Below are 12,500 nucleotides of genomic sequence, written 5' to 3'. Positions count from 1 at the left end.
CCGCCCCGGCTGACGCGGTTTCGTGCCGCCCCGGCAGACGCGGTTTTCGCGCCGCCCCGGCTGACGCGGTTTCGTGCCGCCCCGGCAGACGCGGTTTTTTGCCGCCCCAGCTGACGCAGTTCGGACTTAGCACTTTTTGGCTGAGCCTTGCTGGCGGCCCACTCACTCGATCGCCATGTCTGTTTGCCACAGTTTTCCCGGTGGTGCCGCACCCGGGCTCGCCCCGGCAGACGCGTTTTTTTTTTTCTTTCGCCCCGGCTGACGCAGTTTTCGCGCCGCCCCGGCAGACGCGGTTTTCGCGCCGCCCCGGCAGACGCGGTTTTTTGCGCCGCCCCGGCTGACGCGGTTTTTTGCCGCCCCGGCTGACGCAGTTCGGACTTGGCACTTTTTGGCTGAGCCTGGCTGGCGGCCCACTCACTCGATCGCCATGTCTGTTTGCCACAGTTTTCCCGGTGGTGCCGCACCCGGGCTCGCCCCGGCTGACGCAGTTTTCGCGCCGCCCCGGCAGACGCGGTTTCGTGCCGCCCCGGCAGACGCGGTTTTTTGCGCCGCCCCGGCTGACGCGGTTTTTTGCCGCCCCGGCTGACACGGTTCGGACTTTGCACTTTTCGGCTGTGCCTGGCTGGCGGCCCACTCACTCGATCGCCATGTCTGTTTGCCACAGTTTTCCCGGTGGTGCCGCACCCGGGCTCGCCCCGGCAGACGCGTTTTTTTTTTTTTTTTCTTTCGCCCCGGCTGACGCAGTTTTCGCGCCGCCCCGGCTGACGCGGTTTCGTGCCGCCCCGGCAGACGCGGTTTTTTGCGCCGCCCCGGCTGACGTGGTTTTTGCCGCCCCGGCTGACGCAGTTCGGACTTTGCACTTTTTGGCTGAGCCTGGCTGGCGGCCCACTCACTCGATCGCCATGTCTGTTTGCCACAGTTTTCCCGGTGGTGCCGCACCCGGGCTCGCCCCGGCAGACGCGTTTTTTTTTTTCCTTCGCCCCGGCAGACGTGGTTCCCCCCCCCCCCTCCGTCTTTCTTTTTGTTTTTTTTTTTCGCCGCGGCTGAAGTGGATTTTTCGGTGCCTCGACGCCCCGGTAGTCGCGGTTTTTCCGTTTCCGCACGGCCCCGGCTGACGCTGCTCGGTCACAGTCGCCTTTTGTGGTGATTGCAGACTTCTTGAGCGCGGGTGTTTTTTTTTTTTTGTTGTTGTTGTTGTTTTATTACGCATTCGCTCCAGCAGACGCTGTTTAGACTTTTTGTTTCCTCTTTTATCCTGCGACGAGGTGACGAGGTTTATTCGGTGCCCCGCCGCCCCGGCTGAAGTGATTTTTCCTGTCCCGTGCCGCCCCGGCTGACGCGGTTGGGACTTCGCGTTTGTTCGGCCGCCACGGGTTTTGGCGCACTCGCTCGGTTGCTTGTTGTTGCCACTTGTTGCGAACCCAGGTTTCTTGAGCGAGCGCGGGCGTTTTTTCTTCCTTTCTTTCTTTGTTCTATGTGTTAGCGAATCGGCCTTTAATATCACACGAGGACTCACAACCAACAATTTTCAGTTTGAAGTGTAAAAAATCTGCAGGTGTTGACGTAACTGACTTGCCCCGTACCCTTGAGTACATCCATGAAGTTCTCGTAGTACTACTAAATCGCATTATTCCAAGTGGAGAAATTCCCATAAACTTGCAAACCTCTACACGAAAATCGGTGCGCGTGATAAAGTTGAAAATTATCGTCCGATATCAAATGTGCCTTCTATAACACAAATTCTAGGAAAAAAAAAAAAAAAAAACACTTGTTCGCCGTTTTCTGCGCCGTGACTGGCAGCACTCCGGCGAAGCGAAACGGGGTCGATTCGAGCACGATATCGGCGTCTTTCGACGTGCTCGCCGGCGACCGTCGCACGAGTACGTCGCACGAGCGCGTCTGCCGGGGCGCCGTTTGCGAAGCCGACGCAAAAGTGGGAACCGCCGCTCGGATGATCGCCGCTTTCGGCAGAGTGAGTGTTGGCACTCCGGGGAAGCGAAACAGCGTGAATGCGCCCACGAAATCGGCGTATTTTGAAGTGCCCGCCGGCGACCGTCGCACGAGTACGGTAAACCGCGTCAGCCGGGGCGTAGTTCGGGACGCCGACGAAAAAGTGGGAAGCGCAACTCGGATCTTCGCCGTTTTTGCAGGAGTGAGTGGCGGCCCTCCTGCGAGACCAAGAAGCATCGATTCGTGCACGAATTCGGCGCCTTTCGACGTGATCGCCGGCGACCGTCGCTCGAGTAGGGCAAACCGCGTCTGCCGGGGCGGGCTTCGGGACGCCGATGCGAAAGTGGGAAACGCTGCTCGGATGTTCGCCGTTTTTGGCCGAGTGAGTGCTGGCACACGGGCGAAGCCAAACGGGGCCGATTACGGCACGATATCGGCGTCTTTCGACGTGCCCGCCGGCGACCGTCGCACGAGTACGGTAAACCGCGTCAGCCCGGGCGGAGTTCGGGACGCCGATGCGAAAGTGGAGAACGCCGCTCGGATCTTCGCCGTTTTTGGAGGAGTGAGTGGCGGCACTCCGGAGAAGCCAGGGAGCGCCAATTAGCGCACGATATCGGCGTCTTTCGACGCGCTCGCCGGCGACCGTCGCACGAGTAGGGCAAACCGCGTCTGCCGGGGCGGGGTTTACGACGCCGACGCAAAAGTGGGAACCGCCGCTCGGATGTTGGCCGTTTTTGGCAGAGTGAGTGCTGGCACTCCGGCGACGCGAAAGAGCGCGAATGCGCCCACGAAAGTGGCGTATTTGGACGTGCGTGACGGCGACCGCTGCAGGAGTACGAAAAACCACGTCAGCCGGGGCGAGCGACACACGGCGGTCTGGGTGCTTATCGCTGCTATTATAGGGGCACCCCGGCAGACGCAGAAAAAAAAAAAAAAATTTTCGACCTTCTTTTTTGCTGGTCGAGCTCGGGTAACCCAGGTCGCAATGGGAGCCGCGCACGAAAGCGGCGTCGCGAGACGCGTTCGCGGTCGCTAGTCGCACGAGCTCGGCAACCGCGTCAGCCGGCGCGGAGTTCGGGATGCCGACGGCTAAGTGGGTACCGCTGCTCGGATGTTCGCCGTTTTTGGCCGAGTGAGTGCTGGCACTCCGGTGAAGCCAAGGAGCGCCAATTCGTGCACGATATCGGCGTCTTTCGACGTGCCCGCCGGCCACCGCCGCACGAGTACGGCAAACCGCGTCTGCCGGGGCGGGGTTCGCGACGCGTACGCAATAGTGGGAACCGTCGCTCGGATGTTCGTCGTCTTTGGCCGAGCGAGTGCTGGCACTCCGGCGAAGCGAAACGGGGCCGATTCGGGCACGATATCGGCGTATTTCGACGTGCTCGCCGGCGACCGTCGCACGAGTACGGCAAAGCGCGTCTGCCGGGGCGAGGTTTGCGACGCCGACGAAAAAGTGGGAAGCGCCGCTCGGATCTTCGCCGTTTTTGCAGGAGTGAGTGGCGGCCCTCCTGCGAGACCAAGAAGCATCGACTCGCGCACGATATCGGTGTCTTTCGACGTGCCCGCCGGCCACCGCCGCACGAGTACGGCAAACCGCGTATGCCGGGGCGGGGTTGGCGACGCCGACGCAAAAGTGGGAACCGCCACTAGGATGTTCGCCGTTTTTGGCAGAGTGAGTGCTGGCACTCCGGCGAAGCGAAAGAGCGCGAATGCGCCCACGAAAGTGGCGTGTTTGGACGTGCTTGACGACGACCACCGCAGGAAAACGAAAAACCACGTCAGCCGGGGCGAGCGACCCATGGCGGTCTGGGTGCTTATCGCTGCTATTATAGGGGCACCCCGGCAGACGCAAAAAAAAAAAAAAATTTTTTTCGACATTCTTTTTTGCTCGTCGACCTCGGGTGACCCAGGTCGCAGTGGGAGCCGCGCACGAAAGCGGCGTCGCGAGACGGCTTCGCGGTCGCTAGTCGCACGAGCTCGGCAACCGCGTCTGCCGGGGCGGAGTTCGGGACGCCGACGGCTAAGTGGGAACCGCCGCTCGGATGTTCGCCGTTTGTGGCCGAGTGAGTGCTGGCACTCCGGCGAAGCCAAACGGGGCCGATTCCGGCACGATATCGGCGTCTTTCTACGTGCTCGCCGGCGACCGTCGCACGAGTACGGCAAAGTGCGTCTGCCGGGGCGGGGTTTGCGACGCGTACGCAATAGTGAGAACCGTCGCTCGGATGTTCGTCGTCTTTCGCCGAGCCAGTGCTGGCAATCCGGCGAAGCCGAACGGAGCCGATTCGGGCACGATATCGGCGTCTTTCCACGTGCTCGCCGGCGACCGTCGCACGAGTACGGTAAACCGCGTCAGCCGGGGCGGAGTTCGGGACGCCGATGCGAAAGTGGGAAGCGCCGCTCGGATCTTCGCCGTTTTTGGAGGAGTCAGTGGCGGCACTCCGGTGAAGCCAAGGTGCGCCAATTCGCGCACGATATCGGCGTCTTTCGACGTGCCCGCCGGCCACCGTCGCACGAGTACGGCAAACCTCGTCTGCCGGGGCGGGGTTTGCGACGCCGACGCAAAAGTGGGAACCGCCGCTCGGATGTTCGCCGTTTTTGGCAGAGTGAGTGCTGGCACTCCGGCGAAGCGAAAGAGCGCGAATGCGCCCACGAAAGTGGCGTGTTTGGACGTGCTTGACGACGACCACCGCAGGAAAACGAAAAACCACGTCAGCCGGGGCGAGCGACCCATGGCGGTCTGGGTGCTTATCGCTGCTATTATAGGGGCACCCCGGCAGACGCAAAAAAAAAAAAATTTTTTTCGACATTCTTTTTTGCTCGTCGACCTCGGGTGACCCAGGTCGCAGTGGGAGCCGCGCACGAAAGCGGCGTCGCGAGACGGCTTCGCGGTCGCTAGTCGCACGAGCTCGGCAACCGCGTCTGCCGGGGCGGAGTTCGGGACGCCGACGGCTAAGTGGGAACCGCCGCTCGGATGTTCGCCGTTTGTGGCCGAGTGAGTGCTGGCACTCCGGCGAAGCCAAACGGGGCCGATTCCGGCACGATATCGGCGTCTTTCTACGTGCTCGCCGGCGACCGTCGCACGAGTACGGCAAAGTGCGTCTGCCGGGGCGGGGTTTGCGACGCGTACGCAATAGTGAGAACCGTCGCTCGGATGTTCGTCGTCTTTCGCCGAGCCAGTGCTGGCACTCCGGCGAAGCCGAACGGAGCCGATTCGGGCACGATATCGGCGTCTTTCCACGTGCTCGCCGGCGACCGTCGCACGAGTACGGTAAACCGCGTCAGCCGGGGCGGAGTTCGGGACGCCGATGCGAAAGTGGGAAGCGCCGCTCGGATCTTCGCCGTTTTTGGAGGAGTCAGTGGCGGCACTCCGGTGAAGCCAAGGTGCGCCAATTCGCGCACGATATCGGCGTCTTTCGACGTGCCCGCCGGCCACCGTCGCACGAGTACGGCAAACCTCGTCTGCCGGGGCGGGGTTTGCGACGCCGACGCAAAAGTGGGAACCGCCGCTCGGATGTTCGCCGTTTTTGGCAGAGTGAGTGCTGGCACTCCGGCGAAGCGAAAGAGCGTGAATGCGCCCACGAAAGTAGCGTATTTGGACGTGCTTGACGGCGACCGCCGCAGGAGTACGAAAAACCACGTCAGCCGGGGCGAGCGACCCACGGCGGTCTGGGTGCTTATCGCTGCTATTATAGGGGCACCCCGGCAGACGCAGAAAGAAAAAAAAAAATGGGGACATGGCGTGCGTCACCGTGCGGCTTCGCAGCGTTGCCGAAGTCGCCGAGCCCTTCGACTGAGCCGAACGGCGGACAGGGAACGTTGGTCGGCCGTTCTAACCTGTCGGTGCCACGCCGAGACGTCGTTAAGGAAAACCGCGTCGTGGGCCTCTACGACGCCGTCGAGTCGTTGTACGTTTGGTGTCCAGCGTGTCGGCGGCGAGTAGCGGACACGTCGTTCACGACTTCGGTCTTTCGCAGTCGACGCGAACTTGCGGAGAGTCGTGGTGCCTCACGTTTTCGGCAGAAACCGCGGCGGAATTTTCCCGTGCGTGCGCGCACGACCTCGGTGCTGTGCCGTCAGCGTAGTGTTGCACAAACTCGTGGCCTACCCAAGGTGCGGTACGTTTGCGGCCGTATCCTCGGTGGGAATTTCGTGAGTAGGGTCGCAAATTCTACGACCTCGGCGGGTTTGAGAGCGACGTAGACTTGTGGCACGCTCAACATGCCACACGTTTCGGGGCACACCCGCGGTGAAATTTTCTCGAGTACGCTCGTATTAGGGCCCAAGGAGGTCTGGGTACTTATCGCTGCTATTATGTGGGGGTTCTCGTGAGCGGCGTACGCGAAAGCGACCGGGTGTCTGATATGCGGCGGGCTTCGGCCTCGTCAAGCGTGTCCTCGGGTCTGCTCCAGGGGAATCCACGGCAGTCGTCTGCAGCCTCATCCGCTTGATGCGTTAGGGGCTGGTTGTCGGACGGTGCCGTTTTACCACGATATCGAGGTGTGTTCCGTGTCGTCCTCGGGCGATTCAGATGCGAAAGCGCCGAAGACGCGGGCGTGACCCGTCGTCTGGCGGCTTTGCAGTCTCGGCTCCGTTGCTAGTTCCGGCCGGTCCACCGACAGTGCAGCGGGCTTGGGCAACCCGCACGGCGCGACCGAGTCGATGCAACGAAAAAGAGCGAGCATGAACGTGCTTCTTGCCGCACGGCTCCCACTCGTCTTTCGGGAAGGTTGTGCCGTAGCGAGCTCGAACGCCGTCATCTCGGAGTGCAAAATAAGCGTGTTGGGGCGCCTGAAGGTGGCCTCCGCCGCACACAGACTGCGTCCGGCCCGCCGAGGGCGAGGACGGACGCGCAGTCGAACGATTACCTGGTTGATCCTGCCAGTAATCATATGCTTGTCTCAAAGATTAAGCCATGCATGTCTAAGTACATGCCGAAATAAGGCGAAACCGCGAATGGCTCATTAAATCAGTTATGGTTCCTTAGATCGTTTCTTCCTACTTGGATAACTGTGGCAATTCTAGAGCTAATACATGCAGTGAGCCTGGAGCCCTTTGGGTAACGGGTGCTTTTATTAGACCAAGATCGATCGGGTTTCGGCCCGTATTGTGTGGTGACTCTGGATAACTTTGTGCTGATCGCATGGCCACGAGCCGGCGACGTTTCTTTCAAGTGTCTGCCTTATCAACTTTCGATGGTAGGTTACTTGCTTACCATGGTTGTTACGGGTAACGGAGAATCAGGGTTCGATTCCGGAGAGGGAGCCTGAGAAACGGCTACCACATCCAAGGAAGGCAGCAGGCGCGCAAATTACCCACTCCCGGCACGGGGAGGTAGTGACGAAAAATAACAATACGGGACTCTTTTGAGGCCCCGTAATTGAAATGAGTACACTCTAAATCCTTTAACGAGGATCAATTGGAGGGCAAGTCTGGTGCCAGCAGCCGCGGTAATTCCAGCTCCAATAGCGTATACTAAAGCTGCTGCGGTTAAAAAGCTCGTAGTTGGATCTCAGTTCCAGACGAGTAGTGCATCTACCCGATGCGACGGCTCGGACTGAACATCATGCCGGTTCTTTCTTGGTGCACTTCATTGTGTGCCTCGAGATGGCCGGTGCTTTTACTTTGAAAAAATTAGAGTGCTCAACGCAGGCGAGTCGCCTGAATAAACTTGCATGGAATAATAGAACAAGACCTCGTTTCTGTTCTGTTGGTTTTTGGAATACGAGGTAATGATTAAGAGGGACGGACGGGGGCATTCGTATTGCGGCGCTAGAGGTGAAATTCTTGGACCGTCGCAAGACGAACTACTGCGAAAGCATTTGCCAAGAATGTTTTCATTGATCAAGAACGAAAGTCAGAGGTTCGAAGGCGATCAGATACCGCCCTAGTTCTGACCATAAACGATGCCAACCAGCGATCCGCCTGAGTTACTCAAATGACTCGGCGGGCAGCTTCCGGGAAACCAAAGTATTTGGGTTCCGGGGGAAGTATGGTTGCAAAGCTGAAACTTAAAGGAATTGACGGAAGGGCACCACCAGGAGTGGAGCCTGCGGCTTAATTTGACTCAACACGGGAAAACTTACCCGGCCCGGACACTGGGAGGATTGACAGATTGAGAGCTCTTTCTTGATTCGGTGGATGGTGGTGCATGGCCGTTCTTAGTTGGTGGAGCGATTTGTCTGGTTAATTCCGATAACGAACGAGACTCTAGCCTATTAAATAGGTGCGGGGTTCCCAGCACCTTACAACCTTCTTAGAGGGACAAGCGGCTCCTAGCCGCACGAAACAGAGCAATAACAGGTCTGTGATGCCCTTAGATGTCCGGGGCCGCACGCGCGCTACACTGAAGGAAGCAGCGTGTCTTTATCCCTGTCTGAAAAGACTGGGTAACCCGTGGAACTTCTTTCGTGATTGGGATAGGGGCTTGCAATTGTTCCCCTTGAACGAGGAATTCCCAGTAAGCGCGAGTCATAAGCTCGCGTTGATTACGTCCCTGCCCTTTGTACACACCGCCCGTCGCTACTACCGATTGAATGATTTAGTGAGGTCTTCGGACCGATGTCCGGCGCGGCCTTTCGGTTGCGCCGGTCTGTTGGAAAGATGACCAAACTTGATCATTTAGAGGAAGTAAAAGTCGTAACAAGGTTTCCGTAGGTGAACCTGCGGAAGGATCATTAACGGATTGTGAAGGGTGAGCGCCTCAGCTGCGTCTGCGCCCGACACTTTCTGCCGCTGACCCCGTTTGGACGCGGGGTCGGCTTTTCCCCACGGGGCTGCCTGAATGTGGAGCGGCACCCCGTGACAAATTGTTGCGCCCAGCGGACGCCAACACCGCGACCTTGGACGGTCGGCCAGGTGGCGGACGCGGGTACAAACGGCGCAACGCACTCATAGGTCGGCTTTCGACCCGCCACTGCACCGTGGCTCGAAGCGCTCGAAATGCGCGACCCGACCGCTGCGGGACCGCCTAGTACTGTAAACAGGAGCGGCGGAGCGCGAACGGCGAGTCGTGGTTACGTCGGTAGAAGGCGAGGCTGCGCGTTCCCGAAACGCCAGCCGAGTGCCCTCCCGACCGTTCGAGCGTGCAAGAACGAGACCCGACAATCGCGCGGCGACTGCCAAGTACGAGAGGAACGGCACAAGCGTCGGCGGTCGGTCAAGGAACTGGCGATGTGACGGGTCCGCTGTGCACCAGTGCATACCGTCCCGCCGTCCGCGGCAAGCGCCTCCGCGTCCTCGGGTGACGGAGGCTGCCGGTCGGTTCTTGCAGGCGAGGGATCTCGCTGGCACCGGTTCGCGTTGACGCGCGGCCGGTCATGGCACGGCGATGCGACGGCCGAGGTGCGCAGTACTCGATGGAGGAACCGCACGCTCCGATGACCGTCCCGCCCTCCGCGGCGTATGCGTACCGACCGTAATGGTTGCAGCAGCGCCGGCCGGCTTTTGAATTCGCCACACGAAACACGGTGCGAGATCGCGGTTAGGGGAGCGTCGACGTTGCCAGGCGTTTTGCTTGCTGCCGAGGGAAAGGCGGCACGGCCACGTCGCGCTCGTCGCGATTAGCGGGTCTGCGCGCTTTGGGAAGGTGCCGCAACGACTTGCCGAAAGAGGAAGCACGGAAGAACGAGGGACTTGGACGTCCCGACAATTGAACGCACTTGCGGCCAGGCCCTTGCTGGCTTCGTTCTTCCGCCTCGAGTAGGCTCGTACGCGGCTCCGGCGCCGAAAGTGGTCCTTGGCACCGACTTCGGTGGACGTGGGAAGTGCCCGCGCAAGTACGGCGCGCCTGGCTCCACCTGTTGGCTAAAGTAGGCAGCCGGATCGGCATTTTGGTGTGCGGTGGCAAACCGTGGATGCGAAAAAAGCTTGTGCGATTTCGTGGAACAAAAAGCGGGGGTCCCCCTTTTTATGCGGAGGAGACCGACCCGCCCGCCGTGGTGAACCGCGACGCCACGGTAAAAACGGGAGAGGCTTGTCGATGGGACCGTGCATCCCGCGCTCCACGGAGGCCGGGAGGCGGCCGCCCGAGGAAATGTGTAGCCGTCGAGGCCCGCATCTGCGTGCACTCTTATCCAAATGGGTGTACCGCAGGCATTTTCTGGTTAGGCGGGCCAATGAGAGCGAGCACACAACGATACCTACGGGTCCGGCTTGGAGAACCGGCTTCGACGCCTCCCGAGTATTTATAGAGGGGTGGACCACGAAAGCACTCGCAAGTAGCGGAAGCGAAACGCCGTCCGAAACACACCGTTTGCTCGATTTGCGGCAGCCGAAAAAGGCGCGGCAGAGTTTTGGAGTCCAAGCGTGCGCTGAAAAGCGCCCTTCTTGGCCACTGTTTGGCCGAGTGCCAGAAACGTTTGGTTTTGACTGTACGGAATTGAACAAACACTTTTTCACGACTCTAAGCGGTGGATCACTCGGTTCTCGGGTCGATGAAGAACGCAGCCAGCTGCGAGACTTGGTGTGAATTGCAGGACACACTGAGCACTGATTCTTTGAACGCACATTGCGGCCTTGGGTCTTCCCTTGGCTTCGTCTGTCTGAGGGTCGGATCACATATCAAGAGAGCCTTCGGCGCACAAGGGAACGTGAGCCGTCGACTCGTTTTGACCGCGTCGGCAACACGGACAGCACGCTGAACACCTCACAGCGAGCGCCAACAGCGGCCACTCAAGGGCGAGACGGTGGCGACCGTCGTGCCAGAGCCCAACCGAAACGGGGGCGACCGACTGCATTGAGGATGTGGCACCTCGTTGAGACCGCCGCAGGACTTCGAGTCGGAAGGAAGCCTGCAGGGAAAGTGCGGTCGAGGTTGCGTACTCCTCTCTGCGACCGGGCGCGCAAGAGCTGCGAGAGCCACGGACGCGCAACTTTAACGCACGGTAAACACGAGGAGCGAAAGCCGGCCAGCAAAGCTTCTCCAGCCGTGCGCAAAGTGCGCGAGATCGCAGCCTTGCGTTGCGCTTGTTGCCCTCGAAGTAAGCAGGGTGTCCCGTAGACCGGGCGCTCGAACACGCTGCGGGGCCGTGCCTCCTCCAGGCTTTGCCGCGCGAACAGGGAACGTTCGCGCGCAAAGCGCAGGGAGGTGAGGAGGCTGCGCCCGACGTTTGCGGTTCGCTGCGTACGCGGTTGATGCGGAGAGCACGGCGCGACGACTTGCCGCGAAGCGGAAAAAGTCTCCCGCACGAGTTGGCGAAACGTTGGCGAAGCTTAAGGCGTTCTCGTCGTAGTCCGCCGTCGGTCTAAGTGCTTCGCAGTTCCCGTCCCGTTCAAAAAACTGGGCCACTCCAGTTGGGGCGGGGGCGACGCTACACGAGACGATGCCTCTCGCCAGGCTGCGTGGCTGCCCTTGCGGCGGCGGCGACTGGCCTCGGCGGTGTTTGGGCTTTCGACACGGTCGTTTATCACGCAACTGCTCGGACGACGCACGCGCGCAGCGGAATGCCGCTTGCCAGCCTTGTGAAGATGTGACCCTGTACAGGGTTGCGGGCGCACTTGGTAGGGCGTCGTACTCGGTTCGCGATGGGTTTACGAACGTGTCCCGTCACTTCCACGTCACACCGGTTGTGCGCCGCACGCGTGCAGCGGGGAAGCCGATTGCCAGCCTTGTGAAGAAGTGGCCCTGTACAGGGTTGCGGGCGCACTTGGTAGGGCGAGCGCACGCGGTCGTGCAGGAAGTTGATGGAAGCGAATGTATCCGCTGTCGACCTCAGATCAGGCGAGACAACCCGCTGAATTTAAGCATATCACTAAGCGGAGGAAAAGAAACCAACAGGGATTCCCCGAGTAGCTGCGAGCGAAACGGGACCGAGCCCAGCACCGAATCCCCCGTCCTTGCAGGCGGTCGGGAAATGTGGTGTATGGGAGGCGACGTTCTCGGGTGTTTGCGACGGTGCAAGTCCCCCTGACAGGGGCTTGTCCCAGAGTGGGTGCCAGGCCCGTCTCCGCCGTTGCGCGCCCGGGATGGAGCCTCCCGTGAGTCGGGTTGCTTGAGAGTGCAGCCCTAAGTGGGTGGTAAACTCCATCTAAGGCTAAATACGACCGAGAGACCGATAGTTCACAAGTACCGTGAGGGAAAGTTGAAAAGAACTTTGAAGAGAGAGTTCAAGAGTACGTGAAACCGCTTAGAGTAAAACGGGTGGGCCCTCGAAGCTCGAAAGCGGTGGGATTCAGTCTCCGGACGATCGCGGAGCCGGCGGCGTCAGGTAAACGGTCCCCTTCGGGGGACTGTTCCGGCTGCTGGCACGCAGACGCGGTCTCCGGGGTGCGCACTTCCCACCGCCGGTAGGACGCCGCGACGGACGCGGGTCAAAGGGAACAAGCACGACTTTGAGTCCGGCAGTGGAGGTGACCTGCCCGTCTCTTCGGAGACGGCACGCGGGAGTTATACCACGCCGTGCACGAAAAGTTCGTCACCCCGTCCAGGCCCCATGGGCTTCTCCCGGTTGTCGGGAGGCCCGAACGATGACGCCCTCCGGAAACGGAGCGGAGAACCCGCTGGGCAAGCTTGTCGTCTCCTGCTGTCCGGGTTGGTCCCGCGGCGGCGGGTT

The 12,500-nt window shown here is 60.4% G+C and overlaps 2 non-coding genes across 2 annotated transcripts; both read left to right on the top strand.

Moving 5' to 3' along the window:
• The first annotated feature begins 6,812 nt into the window (after positions 1–6,812).
• On the top strand, positions 6,813–8,627 carry LOC142795859 (small subunit ribosomal RNA). The gene has a single exon (XR_012893362.1). It is a non-coding gene; the product is annotated as a small subunit ribosomal RNA (ribosomal RNA).
• Positions 8,628–10,347: 1,720 nt separating this feature from the next.
• On the top strand, positions 10,348–10,500 carry LOC142795856 (5.8S ribosomal RNA). The gene has a single exon (XR_012893359.1). It is a non-coding gene; the product is annotated as a 5.8S ribosomal RNA (ribosomal RNA).
• Positions 10,501–12,500: the final 2,000 nt, after the last annotated feature.

The sequence above is a fragment of the Rhipicephalus microplus genome, unplaced genomic scaffold (assembly GCF_043290135.1).
Source record: "Rhipicephalus microplus isolate Deutch F79 unplaced genomic scaffold, USDA_Rmic scaffold_916, whole genome shotgun sequence".
Taxonomy (NCBI): Eukaryota; Metazoa; Arthropoda; class Arachnida; order Ixodida; family Ixodidae; genus Rhipicephalus; species Rhipicephalus microplus.
This window is presented reverse-complemented; position numbering and strand designations above follow the sequence as displayed.